The sequence below is a fragment of the Calypte anna genome, chromosome Z (genome assembly GCF_003957555.1).
Source record: "Calypte anna isolate BGI_N300 chromosome Z, bCalAnn1_v1.p, whole genome shotgun sequence".
In the NCBI taxonomy this organism is placed as follows: domain Eukaryota; kingdom Metazoa; phylum Chordata; class Aves; order Apodiformes; family Trochilidae; genus Calypte; species Calypte anna.
The window spans coordinates 25,114,082-25,128,852 of record NC_044274.1 but is presented as its reverse complement, the minus strand read 5'-3'; the positions used below and the strand labels follow the sequence as shown (position 1 = coordinate 25,128,852).

At 43.4% G+C, this 14,771-nt stretch overlaps 1 protein-coding gene across 3 annotated transcripts in view; it reads right to left on the bottom strand.

Moving 5' to 3' along the window:
- The window catches only part of GNE (glucosamine (UDP-N-acetyl)-2-epimerase/N-acetylmannosamine kinase), a 33,642-nt gene that overhangs the window by 18,503 nt on the left and 368 nt on the right, over positions 1-14,771 (bottom strand). The window contains exon 1 of one of the 3 annotated variants that reach the window (XM_030467809.1): positions 4,090-4,163. The exons of 1 other annotated variant lie outside the window; for it this stretch is intronic. The gene's annotated coding sequence lies outside the window, so the exon portion shown is untranslated. Of the gene's footprint in view, positions 1-3,729; positions 3,854-4,089; positions 4,164-14,771 lie in introns of those variants that run through there. One more of the 3 variants, XM_030467808.1, reaches the window with a different exon arrangement.

The following is a 14,771-nucleotide window of genomic DNA, read 5'->3' as shown; positions in this document are numbered from 1 at the left end:
GCCCAAGTACCTAATGATGTTCAATAATACAGTGAAAGAATCACAAAGTGTTTGGATTGGAAGGACCTTAAGGATCATTTACTTCTAACACCCTGGTATGGGCAGGGTCACCACCAGACCAGGATGCTCAAAGCCCCATCCAGTCTGGCTTTGAACACTCCCAAGGGAGGGGGCAGCCAAGGTTCCTCTGGGCACGCTGTTCCTTCCAGTGTCTCACCAGTTACACAGGAAAGAACTTCCTCTTTGTGTCTAACCTAAATGTTGTGTTGTTATACAACAACTTTTAGAGATCAGTAGACAAATAAAGATTATGTTTATCATCAGGCAACTTGGCTGCTACTTGGGACAAAAACCAGTTAAAGACAATGGAGATTCTACAGACACTCAGTGTTTTTACAAGCAACAGCAATAGTTACTGCAACAAGATGTTTTCTCTAATGCAATTTCACAGCTTGTTTAGTAGCAGATTAAACTCCAAGTTACCTGCCTGAGCTATAACCACCACTTCCCCTCTGACAAAGTAGTAATCTTTCCATTTATATAAAGTAGGCTTTTAAAAAGCAGTTTTTCTGTCCTCCTCAATTCATAAAATTCTAGAACTCCTGAAGAAAAATCCAGAAAATATCATGTCCTCAAGTACTAAGTCCCTTATGTTCTAAAAAAATTAAATCTCATGGTTCACCATACTAACATAATCCATTGCTAGATCACACATCTTTCTGGCCCCATAGATCACACTTAACTACAGTTGCTATTGGCTGCAATAATAGTCTCTTGAAATAATTTTGGAACTAGATGTGGAGATACGTCACAAACATGTGAACTGACCAGAGTCAAAAGCAATTCATGCTATTTGTACATTTACTCTTCTGTTAACATAAGGTTTCAGAAAGCCCCAAAGCAGAATTATTTTTAGTACTTCCTTAAGCCTCTCTAGCACAAGTTTCAGGAGGTTGCAAACCCTGGTGCAGACACAGTTTTTGTACTGCTGTCAGTTTTAACGTGTTTTTCTGAAGAAACAAAATATTAAGCCTTGCAAAAGGACTGATAATAGTCCAGTGTAAGCTACATAGAAAATCTGCCTAAAAACACTAAATCAATTTATTGTTTTTCAGGTTAAATTGGAGGATCATTTCTAAAGAGATATGAAATGTATTTCTACATGACAGTTTAAAAACAGACAAAATCCTATCATGACTCTGACCTGTTCTGAGCCTCCAAATGCAAAAATAATAGTTTTTTCAAATAGCATTCACTTTCAAGAATAGCAAAGTTCCTTCAGCCACTAATAGCACACTTCAAGCAGAGCTGTAATGTCTGAGCTATATAATTTTAAGTTTGTTGCCACTATGATTTTAGTATTAACAGACTTTGCAAGCTAATCATCTCTTTTCAGACTTGTTAATTAAAATTATTTTAAATAATTAATCACCAACAATTGCCTCTTAGTTTATAGGCATTTCACAATATACTGAGTTTGATCTACAGTCTTGTCTAACCTGGGACCTTTCTGTTCCAAGGTCTCTCTCTTCCACCTTGTTAGGAACTACTAATCTTCAGCAGAAAGGAGAAGAAAAAAAAGTGCTCAATGGAAGACTACCTGAAATAATTAATCTCTACTTACTTTCATCTAGTGCTCCTCCATATCCCATCTTAAGGCTTTTAGACTATTAAGAGGTTCAAAGACTCTTTCAGATTGGGGAATTCCAAGACAGATTTTACATCAGCCAAGGACCTGTTACTTCTGTTAGAAGCCAAGTGCTTGAGACACCCCTTCATCTGTGTTTCACAAACAAATTATACCACCGGTATGTCCTACATTCACATTTCTGAAGTGATGGTTTTCAAAACCAGTGAGCCTGGAACACTCTTCTTTAAAATCACTATACCGTGTATGTCTGTGTGCTTGTGCAGTCATTTGACCTTGCCGCTTTCTTCACTGTATGGCATGCATATAGGTCATTCATGCTCAAAGCTCTTCCCACACCACCTACTAGTGTGCATGCAGGCCACCCTTTGTTACCTATAGCACCACTGCTTCTCTGCTGCCTGTACACTCACATGCCCAGGATCTGTTCTCACAGCCCTACACAGATGATCATATACAAAATCAATTCTTTCAATAACCCCCATGAAGACACCTGTGCAAGCAGAGAAAGCATTCTGTCATCCTGTCATGTTTGTTTCTTACAGAATAATACCATCATTTTGGTTTGGAAAAGACCTTTAAGATCTTCAGGTTCAACAGTTAACTTCGCACACTGGCAAGTTCACCATAAACCATCTCTCCAAGTACCACCACATCTACATGTCTTTTAAATACTCCCAGCGATGGTGACTCTGCCACATCCCTGGGTAGCCACTTCCAGTGCCTGACAACACTTTAGGTGAATAAATTTTTCCTAATATCCCACCTAAATCTCCCCTAGTATAACTTGAGGCCGTTTCCTATTGTTTTTTTCTTGTTGCTTGGTAGAAGACACCAACACCCACCTCACCACTACCTACTTTCAGGTAGTCCTAGAGAGTGACAAGGTTTGCCCTCAGCCTTTTGCTTCAGACTAAACACCACCAATTCCCTCTGCTGCTCCTCTCGGGGCTTGTGCTCTAGACCCTTCATGAGCTTCCCCGCTCTTCTTCAGACTTGCCCCAGCATCTCAGTGTCCTTCTTGCAGCGAGGGGCTCAAAACCCTGAGCACATATTGCCTTATGCAGAGGCGATAAACTCCATGTCCCTCCACAAACAGGATCATCTCTTCACTGACCTCCTCCTCCTGCATGTGGGATCACTCCTTTGAAGCCTCTCAAGTGCATAGATACATTATTATGCCTGTGATGGGTCTGCCCTTCTGTACCTCCTTTCCACGCTTCCAAAGCATTGCTCCTGCTGTGCACCTCAATATTCACTAGAACACATCTCTGCATTGAAAACCCTTCTTCTATGCAACATACTTGTGTGTGCATACCCATGTGCAGGATCTCTGCTTCCTCATCCACATTCAGACTCCCCAGTACAAGAAAGACAAGGAACTACTGGAGAGTCTGGTGGAGGGCTATGAATACGATGAATAGGGGAGTGAAGTATCTCTCTTGCGAAGAAAGGCTGAGAGACCCGAGTCTGCTTAAAATGAAGAAGTGAAGACTGACCTGGGATTTTTATCAAAGCATAGAAGTATCTACATGACAGGTGTCAAGAGGATGGACTCAGACTTTTCAGTGGTGCACAGAGAAAGGGCAAGGGGCAATGGGCACGAACACAGTAATTTCCACCTGAACATGAGGAAAAACTTCCTTTCCTTGAGAGTAACAGAGCCCTGGCACAGGCTGCAGAGAGAGGCTGTGGAGTCTCCTTCTCTGGTAACATTCAAAATCTGCTTGGACTCGATCCTGTGCAGCCTGGTGTGTCTATGTGTGTGTTGTGTCTAATGACTCTGCGTGTGTGTGTGTACCAGATGATCTCCAGAGGTCCTTTCCAACCCCCACCATTCCACGATGCTATCATTCTGTCACCATTACCTCTACGGGCCATCAAACCCAAGTGTGCCAGAGCCACTCCCTCAACCCACCCACCCCACGCAACTGCACGGGTGCCCTTCTGTGGAGAAACCCTCCCTCGTTCCCTCCCCTTCTTTCCTCTGTTCTCCTTTCCCCCCCTCCCTCCTTTCTACGCGGTGCGTTCAACTCCACACCGCCTCTCTTGTTATTCCTCCCCAAAAGCCCCATGCGCACCTTCCCCTCGCCAGGAACAACAGAGACCCGCACCTCCCCGAGGCACGGTCACGCACAGAAGCCCTGACGAGGCCGCTCCCGCCGCAGCCCCACACCGCTCCACTCGCCCCTCACCCACCCCGCCGGGGGTGCCCCAGGCGCATGCGTCTCCGCCCCCGCCACGGCACTTCCCGCCCGCTGACGGCCGAACGCAGGGGCGCGGCTACCGGAGGCTCTGCGGAGCTGTCCCTCTCGCTCCCGCTTTCCCTCCTGCCGCTCGCCGGTGCCGTGTGCCCCTCCCTGGCCGCCGCATGACCTAAGCGGCCCTACTCTCTCCGGATCCCGTTAGGCCGGGCTGGCGCGGCCCCGCTCCGCGGTCACCTCGCTCCGCGGTCACCTCACCCCGCGCCAAATCCACAGCGGCAGCGATAGAGCCAAGCGCACCCAAGGCCGGCCCAGTAGCGAGGCCCCGCCCTAACCGGGCGGCCCCGCTCCGCCCACCGCCTCCGTGGGGCTGTGGGTCCCGCCGGAGGCACCGGCAGTACCCGGGCCGCTACCTCCCCCGCAGCCCTGTAACCTGACACCGCGCCGGTGGTGCCGCGGATGTCTTCGGAGAGACGGGGCTGGAGCCCTGAGCAGCGGCCACCTTTCTCTGGCGAAGGGCTGATGGTGGGGCTGACCCTGAAGGTGGTCACTGGCTGGTGTGCCCCCATAGTATTGAGCTGCGACACCAGGTTGCTCAAAGCTCCATGCAGCCTGGCCTTGAACACTTCCAGGGATGGGGCAGCCACAGCTTCCCTGGACAACCTGTGCCAGTGTCTCGCTAACCACACTGGAAATAATTTCTTCCTAATATCACATCTAAATCTACCCTGTTTCAGTTTAAAATTATTCCCCCTCATTTTACCACTACATGCCCTTGTAAAATGTCCCACTCCAGCTTTCCTGTAGCTCCACTTCAGGTACTGGAAGGTGCTATAGCGTCTACCTGGAGCCTTCTCCAAGGTGAACAAGCCCAACCCTCTCACCCTGTCTTCACAGGAAAAGGTGCTCCAACCCTCACTTCATCTTCCTGCCCCTCCTACGATCTTGCTCTTCCTTCATGTCCTTTTGCTGAGGCCCCAGAACTGGACACAGTACTTCAGGTGGGGGTTCCACCAGAGCAGATCGGAGGGGAAGAAGGGAATAACTGATGCAGGGGATTGAGTCCATTATCAGCAAATTCGCAGACGACACTAAGCTGGGGGGGAGTGTTGATCAACTAGAAGGCAGGAGGGCTCTGCAGAGGGACCTGGACAGACTGGAGAGTTGGGCTGATTCCAACGGGATGAGGTTTAACACGGCCAAGTGCTGGGTCCTGCACTTTGGCCACAACAACCCCATGCAGCGCTACAGGCTGGGGACAGAGTGGCTGGAGAGCAGCCAGGCAGAAAAGGACCTGGGAGTCTGGATCGACAAGAAGCTGAACATGAGCCAGCAGTGTGCCCAGGTGGCCAAGAAAGCCAATGGCATCCTGGCCTGTGTCCGGAACAGCATTGCCAGCAGGTCCAAGGAAGTGATTCTGCCCCTGTACTCAGCCCTCGTGAGGCCACACCTTGAGTACTGTGTCCAGTTCTGGGCCCCCCAGTTCAGGAAGGATATCGAGGTTCTGGAGCAGGTCCAAAGGAGGGCAACCAGGCTGGTGAAGGGACTCGAGCATAGACCCTACGAGGAGAGGCTGAGAGAACTGGGGTTGTTCAGCCTAAAGAAGAGGCGGCTCAGGGGAGACCTCATCGCTCTCTACAACTACCTGAAAGGAGGGTGTAGCCAGGTGGGGGTTGGGCTCTTTTACCAAACGACTTTCAACAAGACAAGAGGGCATGGACTTAAGTTGTGCCAGGGGAAGTTTAGGTTAGATATTAGAAAGAATTTCTTTACGGAAAGAGTGATCCGTCATTGGAATGGGCTGCCCAGGGAAGTGGTGGATTCTCCGTCCCTGGAGATATTTAAAAAAAGACTGGATGTGGTACTCAGTGCCATGGTCTAGCAACCGCAACGGTGGTTCAAGGGTTGGACTCGATGATCTCTGAGGTCCCTTCCAACCCAGCCAATTCTATGATTCTATGATTCTATGATTCAATGTACATCTGAAAAATGCACCAAAACCTGCTGAATTATCTTACAGCTACAGTGGAGATGGCCATCTTGTTAAGAGCTTTTAAAATGAAGGCTGACTGATACTATGAACTGTGAGCTTGCCTTTAGGAGATGCAAAGGACAGAAACAGCTCACAGCAATGCATGAAAGAATAAGCAGGTTGCTTGAACTTAAAGGCTGTGAGGAATTGTAGCCCTTTACAGTTAGAGCACTTGCCTGTATCTCATGAAGAATGTGTGGGTGTGCTGCAGAATTATATGACTGACGTGTTAATTCAGCCAAGAATGCCTGCATTTCCTTAAATCCTGTTGGCTTCATTGGCATGTGATGCAATCAAGAAAGCTGTTAAACCAGCTGTCAAGTATTGCTCATCATCTATGTGTTTCAGTTGACTGTAAAAGAGATGGGTTTTGTTTTCTCACACTGGGTGTGTTTTGGGGCCAAAGTGGTCTGTTACTAGGGGGATTAGTGTAATTTGGATCCTGGTTCAATAGTTTAGGCACCATGTATAACAACAGCAACCTATGCCCATAACATTTTGCTATGGAATCACCTAAAGAAAACATTTTGGTAGCTAGTGCTGTACAATCCTATTAAAATGAGAATTCTTGGCTCATTTTCCTCTCTCTGAACTCGTATTTGTGTGGCTGAAACCTGACAGTATAATGTGGTAGGGCAATCCATCTGATCAAGCTTGTGCCACGTTCAGCTGTTTTATACATGCACTCTGACATAGTTTTTCAGTCCAAATTGACTGTTTATCCATAAAATACCTGAGGTTTCTCAACTCCCATTTGCTTTCACCCTCTACTTTCTAGAAAAATGAGACCTAATAATGACTCCTCTGTTTGACACACCTAGAAGAAAATAGATGCAAGGAATGGAGTGGTTGCATTCCTGCCCTTTACTAGGGAGAAAAAAATGAATATTCTAGCAGTTACAAGTATGTGCTAAGAAAGACTTTAAGGAACAAAACCTGAAGTATTCAACAACAACAAAAAATAATTTTACAATGGGATTTGTGGAAATTTAATTTAAAGAGTAAAAAAAAACTTTAGGACTTGACTTGGAATTTTAAATTCCAAATTGACTTTCCCAAGAGAAATAGAAGAACATCTCATGGTGATGTTCAGAAAGTCCTCAGACAGCTGTGGTCTTCTGAGTCATTCCTCAACCTCAGTGTTTGAGAATACTGGAGCACGCCCACTTCTCAAACTACAGGGTATCTTAACTTAAATACTGACTAGAGGCAGTAATAGCAACTAGAAGCCACGTTACGTTTCACTCATGTCCCACTTAAGTTGTTTTCATTGTTCTCTGCATCACTAGATATTATTTGTGTATATTGCACAATTGCTTAAAAAACTATGTGCATTCTGGAAGTGCCATAAATAAGTTTGAACTGTCTCCTGTAAATGCTTTCAGATTACAGGTTCACCAGAATATCTACAGCTGGTTTCACTGAAAAAAAAATGCTGAGAAAGATCTTGAATCATATTTGAGCATAAGTATATGAAAGTGTGTCTATGTTTAGAAATTCAGAATTACACTAGCACTTTCAGAGCTAGAAGCAACAGCATGAGAGCTGTTCTACCAATACCATTATTGCATCTCTTGATGTTCTAATGGTGTTTCATCATCTTATACAACAAACTGCATATGAATGGGGAAAGTTTATTCTTTTTTTTGGTTATTTCTCTCTTGCAGATGTCATATATTACATAAATAAGATAAAACCTATCTTCGGTTACCAAGCAAGCCCTACCTCAAGTCACTCCAACAGAGAGACAAAGGCTATCCAGAAAGCTGAGATAGGAGGACAAACTTCAGTCCACAATGTGCCTGCTGTAGTCAGCCTTACCTTTTGCTTTTCAAAGTCCCTGATGACACTATGAAGAGGGTCTCCTGTCCTTACCAAACCTTGAGGGAATACTGGGCTCATTAGAGGAGTGGAGCCTCACATTAGTTCATTGTCCTTCTCATCAAAAAAGCTGCAAAAATGCTAACAGCCCTGCAGGGACTAAAAAGGGATACTACCACACAAAGCCTTGAGAAATGCTGGAGATGAGAAGCTCACTTCTTTCTAGAGGTCATGCTACTTAAGATTTCACCAAAAAGCCCAAGATCATCTGGTTTGGTTTATAGTTTGTTCAAAGATCTTACTCTTCGATGCACATCTGAAAGAGGTGAAAGGTCTGACAAGGGATTTATAAGGGTGCCCAGGGGGTGGATTGAATCAGTATCACTCTGATCTTCTTCACTGGGGCAATTCACGGTTTTACTTCTACCCTTCTGAAAGCAAAGGAATGTGTCTTTGTCTTTCCAAATCAACATCTACATGAGGTGGAGCATTATCTTCTTCTTTCTCTAACTGTCCATTTACATCCCTTTTATGTATGTCAAAACTAGCTGCAGAGTGTAACAAAGTAAAAACTTTAGACAAAGATTTTCAAAATCAACTAGAAGCAGCTGTCCATGTCAATTTCAGACTTGAAAGCAGCTTGAATTTTAAAAGTATGGGCTTTCAGAAGACCAGGTCCTTCTGACATAGCCAGACTAAGTCTGGCACAGCACTGCTCCACTGCTGCAAGTGCATTTAACTGTGAATATCCCTTACAGAAAAAGCCCAAGGAATCCACGCTACATGATAGGAGAATATAAGCAGATACACAATACAGACAGCAGAACGTTGTTACCTTCCTGCATATTCCTGTTTGTTCTTCTTGGCTGAAACTACCAGGTGAGCTGTGCAGTTAATAGTAATTGTAAGCAACCATGGTGGTGTTAGATAGACCACCATTACATTAAGCTTGATACAAGCTTAATTAAGCATATAGCCTGTATCTGATGTTTCAGAGAAAGGGAAGAGATGGAAGACAAGATAATAACATATACTGGGTAATTGGGAGATTTAGTCTTTAGTCTTTAGACTTCTCACATCTTTGCTCAGTGTCTTTTGATAAATCAAAAGGAGGACCTGCATGTAGATAGGATTGCTAGGCACAGAATTCCCAAACAAGGGAGAGGAAAAAAACTGAAAATTTGTTACCTGTCTCAAAGAGCATGTATCTCTGAAGAAGAGCAACAAAGCTGATGAAGGGAGCTATCTTATGAGGAGCAGCTGAGGTATCTGGCAGTGTTTAATCTGGAGAAAAGGAGGCAGGAATTTGTAGCAACATGGGAAGTCTGGTCTCTTGTCCCAAGTAACAAGTGATAAGATGAGAGGAAACAGCCTCAAATTGTGCCAGGAAAGATTTAGATGGTATAATAAGTCAAATTTCTTCACTGAGAGGGTTATCAAGCATTGGAGCTGGCTGCCCAGGGAAGTGGTTGAGTCACCATTCCTGGCGGTATTTAAAAGACATATAGACATGATGCTTAGAGACATGGTTCAGTAGTGCTGGGTTAACAGTGGACTCGATGCTCTTAAGTGTCCTTTCCAACAGAAATGATTCTATGATTCTGTGTTAAAATTTGGTCCATCAAACCCCCAGGTTTGCAACAATAAGCAGAGTTGTGAATCTCATTGAGTAACAAGGATTTAGCTAAAAAAAAAACAAAACCAACAACAAAACAAAAAAAATCAGGATTTTCTTTAGTTCTGCCAGTGTTTTATAAGAGGTTACAAGCCTCTTCTTTCTTTTTGGAAAGATGGCAAATGCTGCTGCCTTGTGTATTATGATAGATCTGCATGTGCCTATACTCTATAAAATCTGAGTTAAGTTTCCAGTAACTGTTAAAGTTGCAGGGTTCAACAGAGGCATTGCATGAAAGGCAATCTGCATTTGGGATAAATGGGTTTGGATTCCTTGGTTGGCGGTAGGGAGGTGAGACATTATATATTTGAAATGCATACAAAGTGCTGGAAAAAGTGCTGGTAACCTCAAGAGGACTTTATTCACTTTGTTCAGTGTTTAACAACTTGAGCCTTTATCTTAATTCTGTCTGAAAAGACCCACTAAACTCTTCTTTCCCACTCCTTCTCTCCAAAAATAAAATTGTGGAACTGACCCACTTTTTGCATTCATCATGTGATTCACTCTGTTTGTGTGATCTGCCTAATCCTTCAAAAGGGTCTGTTTTCTTTACTTGGATTAAAAACTCTTAAGGGAATAGATTGTCTGTTTCTTCTGAGGCTTAACTCCTGATCAGTACTGCTGGAGTTAATCTAACTCTTACTGGTGATTGTTGACATATATCTAATACCCACTGGGGAATATGACACAGTTAAACATAGCCAAAGCTGCCTTCAAACCAGTTGTTCTTGAACAATTACGGCAGCGTAGGCTGGGGTGATTCTTGTGATGGAATTCTTCCATCTGCTGTCTGCTCATACCTGTGCTGTGCATTTGAGTCCCTCATTTTGCAAACATGGTTTACTTAAAACAACTTGGGGTATGTACAAACAGGAATGAATAGAGCTGCTGTACATACTCAGAGTATCTGAACAAAAGCCAGCAAAGAATCAACTTGATAGGTAGTTGTCATCTCTAGGTAAGAACAGTAGATAGGTTTGACAAATCCCAGATCCCAGTTTCCACCTCAGCTACAGGTGGGAGAGTTGTTTGCTCTGTGTACTTGGTCAAGGAAACCATGCAGAAGAAAGAGCAAAGTTACCTGGATTCAAATGGCTCTCTTATGTGAAAGATCAGAAAGCATGTTCTGTTAAGCCTTCTCAGTTCTGGTCATTTTGGGCTTCCATCACAGTAAAAAGCTTTTAATACTTCTTTAAAGAGGCAAGTTTCCAGGACAGAGCTTAGCTCTCTATCCATCTTTCAGTGGCAGCTAAACCTACATTGTTTCAGCTTCCTTTCTGTTTATCACAATTTTACAGATGGAAGATACCAGAATTACCATGAATGACCATGCAGTAGTTCTAATCTTGTGTTCTGCTCTGCACCAGGTAGCCCTCTGCCCTCACCCCAATCTTCCTTTCACTAAGTGCAAAATGAACTAAGGGTAAATTTTGTTGCCTGTCCTGAGAAGAGAATGTGGGTGCATGTGGGTCTGTGGAGACTTGTGAGCTCTAAAAAAGGCTTGAGAGCTGTGCTGTCTTGGAGCAGGAAGTCCAATAGACCAGATGCTGGGGAAAAAGGAAGGGAGGAGTCAGAAAATATAATCCAATGAGAAGACTGTCTGATTTTTCTACTTAAAATTGACAGTATTGAAATTGAAGTTAAATGTGTGGCAGTAAGGAGACATACTGCATCACAGTCTGGCCACTTGTCACTAATATTAAATAGCTCATGTACTGCAAACTGGTCTAGAGGTTCCTATTTGCTCTTCTTGTACAGCTTCTTTTTTACACCTTTCTTATCCCTCCAGAGGTTCTGTGGCATCCTACTTGTGTGCAGCTATGTTTTCAATGTTACTGTTGGCTGAAAAATACTTGAAATACTGTATCTTCATTGCTAGTTCCTAATATTAGGGGTACTCAAGATACTACATAATTACAAAAGGAACCTGTTAAGCAGAGATCTAATGTCAGGACTAAAGGATGATAATCGTGTATTTCTATTTCCACATTCATTCATTCATAATAAAAGAATCTGGTTTGTGTGTAGTATGTTGACCTTCAGCTATTAACTGCTTTAAGACAAAAATGTGTTGAAAGAAGAAAATACTGCAAAGGCAGTTGCAGTACAAAGCGTATAGTCAGTTTACAGTTTTGAAGAAAAATGGGGAAATGTTGAGACACAGAGAATATAAAATGTGCAACTCTGTAGCTGTTCACCAAGGGCACAGCCTTCTGTCTTGGAAGCTTGTAACACACAAGGTATCATTAGCTGAGTTATTGAAGTGTCTTCTTTAATCATGTGCTTTGCACAGCAATCTTCAATTCTAGACTATTAGAATTTCTTGAAACAATTTCAGATTTTTTAATTTCAAGAAGCCTGCAGAAGCTCAAATGCCAGTAAAAAGCACAATGGTTTTCATATCAGGCACTACATAAAAATATGTCTTTGTTATGAATTCTGGCTCAAGATGTCTAAATTTTTTGTTTGGAGTGTCTGTGGCCTTTATTTTCATTATCAGCAAATCTGCAGAAATGGTTTTGTTTTTCTAAAGCGGAAACAAGAGTCAAGAAAAAGTAAAAATAAGCACATAACTTTAAAAGAGATATTATCTCTAAAGGGTATGTAGAAAGCCTTCAACCAACAAACCTTCCACAGATGTGCTTTAGTTAGACAGGAAGCAGGACCTCGTAAATGACAAAGACCAAATCTGTGGAGTTCAGGATGACATTTAGGAAAGTAATGCCCCCTACCCCATGTTAAATGGCCATTTACCTCTTTGTTTTCTTCTTTTGGTACTTATCTGGGAAAAAAAAAAAAGTCACATCAAGAGTGTCTGATTCAGCTGTTACTGCTTAAGTTGTTAGAGACTGAATGAACTGAAAAAAATCCTACTGAGTTTGTCAGCACTCTTTCCAATGCCTTGCAGAGATTTTAGACGGATATCTCCTTGGAGGTTTCTCCCTGAAAGGAGACTGCTTTTCATACCTTACTCCTATCACATCCTAAAAGTTAGGATAGTCTCATTTTATCAGGATTTTATGATAGCTGGATTTGCTATCCATGTTTTTTATTAAAGATTTGATTTAGAACTAGATGTTTTAGTGAAAGGTGGTCCATAATTACAAAGAAATAAAAGCAACTGCTATAATATTCCTCAGTATCACAGGGAGGGCAACTCTCCTGACAGATGTTCTAACTTCAGCATGTGTTCATAGGCTGAGCTGAGTCCTTCCAGTGAAGACTGTAAAAATTGAGAGATTAGCATCCTCTATGTACCAGAATGTAGGAAGTTACTAAGATTTACACGGTTACAGGTGATTTTCTGACTGGCCTGGCTGCTGTGGCAGTATTTATTAGAAACTTGGACAGAGCATCCCTTTCATTTGTCTACTAAGGCTCCACGTTGTGAGGCTCTCTCTCTTACTTTTCCTTTGAGTTCTGAAACTTCCTTGTGTACCTCTTAAAGGCAGGTATGAAATACAAACATTGCATATGGTGCTCTCATGCCTGTGTTTTCTCATACAAAATTCTGTAAGTCATCTTCATCTTTTACAATGAAATAGTAAGAAAAACCATTCAATTTGAACAGGATTTTCAAAAGGTCATTATATATTTTCGTAGATAAATCTGTAATGTGAAAATCACCATGACTGGCTTCTACCACACAAAATCATGCTGGTTTGTAGAAAGCCTTACAGAGATCTTCGACTCTACCCTAGTCACAGTTTTATAAACTTCCCATGAAATTCCCCTTTCCCTGAGCAACACAGTGTTGACGAGAATCTCCTTTCCTTAAATACTTCCTCTAGTGTGGGCTGCCAATGTTTCTACTAGCTAAAGTTTTCCAGGCTGCAGGTAGACTTGTTAAGTGTGATATGCTAAAGGAGCAATGCAGCAGAAGTGAGAAATCTTCAGGTAAAAGCGTGCTCCCAAGTTAAAAAGTCCACTTAGTTTTTGTGCATTAACATTCTAATTAAAAGCCCTGTGGGACATGCAAATGTTTTACAGCTTCATCAGTGCCCTTGATTTCTTTAATATGAATGGGGAGCTTTGTTAATTCTCACTTCTGTCCCTAAGTTGGTTTACTATTTAGCATCTGATGTACTGACACAATGGTGTCACATTAAAGCTTAGGGCACTATAGGGAAACAGTGCTGCAAAAGGGCAGATATGTTGTAAATTAAGTTCTTACTTAAAATTAAAGACAACAGACATATTTTCAGTGCTTGTTGGAAATCCATTCTTTAAAGCCTAAGTTTGGGTCCTAGATGGTAGCCTTCACTGACAAATATCCAAGGTGATGGTATTTCTCAACACCTCCAGATTTCAGGGAGACCTGGAGCCAAACCTGAAGTCAGAACTGGCAGGGAGGAAAGAGGAAATCAAGATACATAAGGGAACACTTCAGAGAAAGATAGTTTCCAGCTGATGTGGTAAGACATTAAGATTCAAATGGCTGCCTATGCACAACAGGCACACACCTTTTGTCTTGTGCTTTGGCAGACATGTCCTTCAAGGCCTTTCCCACACACTTCCAGTGTGCAAAGAGCCATAACCCCTGGTAGCACAAAACAGCTTGACAGGGAGCCACAAAACCTGCTCTACAGGTGGCAAAGTGAACAGCCTAGGGCAACAGCATCAGCAGAAATATTTCCTGCAAGGGGATTGCTGGCTAAAGGGCAAGCAAGCAGGACTACCCCCTGCAGACTTGGCTGGCTCTTTAGCCCTCTCTCCAGTGCTACCTTCCCAACTTTTCTGAATTTCCATCCTTCCTTCTCCACTGCCTTTCCTTAATGCTGCTTTCACTTCACTTCTTAGCTGAATGCCTTCCAAGAAAACCTAAAAGAATAACCACACAGAGAGCTCAAGCCCCCTTGTTACCCTGCTTCCATTCATGTCTCTTCTCCATCTCCCTGTCCATGTTCTCCTTGATGTGAATCCTTTGGGGTCCATGCCTTTCTTCCCACTGTCTGTATAGCACTTGGCATGGTAGGACCATTCCTCATTAACACTGCTACATTAGTAAAATAGAACTGATTAATAATCCTAACCCTCTGCTGATTAACAATCCTAAAACCCCCACGTATTACTCCAGATAATACCCCCATGAGGGTAAGTCCAAACCTAAACTCTCATCTTCCAAATAACAGGCAAGGAAGTCACAATGACATGGAGCGCTAGCTTTGGGAAGGTCATCAGCTCCCCACAGCTTGCTAGCAACTTGGCAATGAAGAGAATCCGGCGACAACGGGCACCGACGGGCAACCATATCGCACCCTTCTCCGAAGAACTTCTCAACACCCAGCACAGCAGCCGGCACGGCCGCAACCCCAGAAGTCAGATGGAGAAGCCGAGTACAGATACGTGTCCCGCGTTGTCACCTGCCGCCACATCCTCGCCAAGCGGGCA